Raw genomic sequence first — 3,909 nt, 5'->3', positions numbered from 1 at the left:
CCGGCATAAGGATCCTGGTTCCAGCCCCGGCTCCCCACCTGCAGCATGGTCGATTCTCAAGCGGTGAAGCAGGTCTGCAGGTGTCTATCTGTCTCTTCCCCTCTCTGTCTTCCCCTCCTTTCTCCATTTCTCTCTGTCCTATCCAACAACAATGACATCAATAACAACAACAGTAATAACCACAACAGTGGCAAAACAACAAGGGCAACACAAGGGAAAAAAATAGCCTCCAGGAGCAGTGGATTCGTGGTGCAGGCACCGAGCCCCAGCAATAACCTTGGAGGCAAAAAAATAAAAATAAAACGATCTGTTTACTTCTTCAGCTCACTTTTTATTGGGTTATTTTTCTTTTAATTAATTTGTTTATTTATTGGATAGAGACAAAAAGAAATCAATAAAGAAGGAGACAGAGAGAGAAGAGAGACACATACAGCCCTGCTTCACCACTTGTGAAGCTTCCTTTCTGCAGGTGAAAACCAGGGACTTGAACTCACATCCTTGAGCATTATAATATGTGTGCTCAACTGGTGCATCACCACTCAGCCCTGTTTTTTTTTTTAGATATGTACCAATTATTATAATATATTATTATTATTACTATTATTATTTTTTTCTACCAGAGCACTACTCAGCTCTGGCCTATGGTGGTACTGGGGATTGAACCTGGGACTTTATGCTCTCTACCTCTCCCCCCAATTCTTTATAGACGTTTGATACCAATCACTTGTCAGGTGTATGATGAGCAAATATCTAATATCTTCTTCCTTTTACTGGGTTGTCTGGGTATCCTTGTGTAGTTTGCTTTCAATGTGTAGATGGTTTTTAGCTTCATGTAGTCCCATTTTTTTTAATCTCTTGTTTTTATTTCCTATGCCTATGAGCTTGGGTCTCTAAGTATTTCTCCCAATAAATCATCTTACAAGGTTATATAGTGGGGTTATATTGTTGTGTGGAAATGTTATGCATGTACAAACTATTGTATTTTACTGTTGACTATAAACCATTAATCCCCCAATAAATATTTTAAAAATTACAATGTGGTCCAGGAAATGACACAGTGCATAAAGCGGTAAACTCTCCAGTGTGAGGTCAAGTTCAATTCCCAGCAGCACATGTACCACAGTGATGTCTGGTTCTTTCTCTATCCTGCTATCATTCTTCCAGAATAAACAAAGTTTTTTAAAAAATATTTATTTATTCCCTTTTTGTTGCCCTTGTTGTTTTATTGGTGTAGTTATTATTGTTATTGATGTCATCATTGTTGGATAGGACAGAGAGAAATGGAGAGAGGAAGGGAAGACAGAGAGGGGGAGAGAAAGACACCTGCAGACCTGCTTCACCACCTGTGAAGCGACTCCCCTGCAGGTGGGGAGTCGGGGGCTCAAACTGGCATCCTTATGCCAGTCCTTGTACTTTGCGCCACGTGCACTTAACCCGCTGTGCTGCTACTCAACTCCCCAAAGTTTTTTTTAAACATCATTTAACTCTGAGTGAATGTAGATAGCACAATGGTTATGCAAAGAGACTCTGATGCCTGAGACTCCAAAGTCCCAGGTTCAATCCCCCACACCACCATAAGCCAGAGGAATGCTCCGATTTAAAAAAAAAAAAAAAAAAAAAAACTTACTCTCAGTCTGGGCTTCAGAGTTTATAAAGGGTGGTGGGTTGATGGGAAAGAAAGTTGTCCCCATATGCAGGGGGTTTGATTTGCAAGAGGTGAAACAAGTCTTCAGGTATCTTTTTCTCCCCCTCTCTTTCTTCCCCTCCTCTCTCAATTTCTTTCTGTCCTATCCAACAACAGCAACAATAACAATGATAATAAAAAAGGCCTCGAGGAGCAGTGATTTGTAATGCAAGTACCAAGCCCCAGCAATAACGCTGGAGGCAAAAAAGAAAAAAGGAAAAGAAAAATCATTTAAAAAAGAAAGAGAGAAAGGAAGGAAGGAAGGAAGGAAGGAAGGAAAGAAGGAAGGAAGGAAAGAAGGAAGGAAGGAAGGAAGGAAGGAAGGAAGGAAGGAAGGAAGGAGTGACCAGGAAGGTGGTGCTGTAGTTGATCCACAACTTGCGAATATGAGGTCCTGAGTTCCATCCTCTGGCACTGCATATGCTGGAATCATGCTCTAGTTCTTTGGTTCTGTTTTGCATTAATAAATAGTGAAGGTAGTTTTGATTAAATAACTTGTCCAGTGAGGGGATACATAAAGGTGTGTGCATGAAATGTGTGTGCATGTGCACCGGAGCATTAGTGTATTCAGGGTCTCATGCAGGCACGGTTTACCACTCATGAGCTGACATTTTCATTCTTTTTCTTTTAGAAAGAGACAGATAAAGGGAGAGAGAAGAGACACTATAGTTCTGGAGCTCCCCTTGGTGCCATGGCACCCCCATTTGGTGCTGGAGTTCAAACCTAGGCCAGTGATGGCAAGGCACCTGCCCTAACTTGTGATTTAACTTTCTGCTGAGTCTGGTAGAATTTGGAGAGTTAATAACAGAAAGAAATTGTGGCCTGTGAGGCGGTGCAGTGGATAAATTATTGGGCTCCTAACCATCAAGTCCCATTTCTGGCATCACATATGCCAGAGTGATGCTCCTCTCCCCCCCCCCCTCTTCCCCACACTTCTTTCTTTCTCGGTCTCCCTCACACACACACAAGTAAATGTTTAAAGAAAATAGAGAAGAAAAAAAAAGTCTAAAAAATTCAGAACAGTCACTAGTGTCTCTACCTACACTTAATATCTAATCTAATTGCAGTTTCAAAGTCTCCAAAAGTGTAATCTATTTTTAAATCTTTTATTAGTGATCTGATGATGTTTTATAAGATTGCAAAATTGGGAGTCAGGCGGTAGCGCAGTGGGTTAAGCGGTAGCACAATGGGTTAAGTGAATGCAGTGCAAAGCACAAGAACCTGCATAAGATTTCTGGTCCAAATCCCCGGCTCCCTACCTGCAGGGGAGTTGCTTCACAGGCAGTGAAGCAGGTCTGCAGGTGTCTATTTCTCTCCTCCTCTGTCAATTTCTCTCTGTCCTATCCAACACATCGGCATCAATATCAACAACAATAATAACTAAAACAATAAAACAACAAGGGCAACAAAAGGGAATAAATAAATAAACATTTAAAAATATATATGTTTAAAAAAAAGATTGCAAAATTATAGGGATATAGTTTATTCTACACCCACTACCAAAATTCTGTGTAACCCTCTTCCCCTCATAGCCACTATGGTTATCACTATGATTTTTACTTATTTGCAAGATCATGTATTTCAATTCTCTTTAAAATATTTTATTTATTTTAATGAGAAAGATACACAGAGAAAGATACACACAGAGAGAGACACTAGAATACTGCTCACCTTTGGCTTATAGTGATTCTGGGGATTGAACCCGGGGCCTTAGAGCCTCAGGCCTGAATGCCTTTTGTATAACCATTATGTTATCTCACCAGCCCCCAATTAGAATTATAAATTTGTAGACCCCACCACCCCCAACACATATACACCCAGGGCTTTGCACCTGTGTTATCCCACTTCTCCTGGCAAACTCTTAAGTTTTTATTTTTTCCAGACAGGGTGAGAGACAGAGAGGGAGAGAAAGACACATACAGAGGAGACAGCTGCAGCACTGCTCTACTTGCTAAACTTCTATTCCTGGGCACTCTGATGTGGTATCCCAGAGGGGCTTGATTCAGGGTCCTTGCACATAGCATGTTAACATAATAAAATGTACACTCTAAAAGTTAAACCACTGCCCTGTGGGGTCATTGGTCCAGAGCAACAAAGCCCTACTGAGGACAGGAGAAAGAAGGGAGGAAGGGAGGGAGAGAGGGAGAGGAGAGAGAGAGAGAGAGAGAGAGGCAGAGAGAGAGAGGCAGAGAGAGAGAGGGAGAGAGGGAGAGGGAGAGAGGGAG

Source organism: Erinaceus europaeus, chromosome 13, assembly GCF_950295315.1.
Source record: "Erinaceus europaeus chromosome 13, mEriEur2.1, whole genome shotgun sequence".
Taxonomy (NCBI): Eukaryota; Metazoa; Chordata; class Mammalia; order Eulipotyphla; family Erinaceidae; genus Erinaceus; species Erinaceus europaeus.
The sequence above is the reverse complement of the archived record's forward strand: the minus strand, read 5'-3'. Positions refer to the sequence as shown.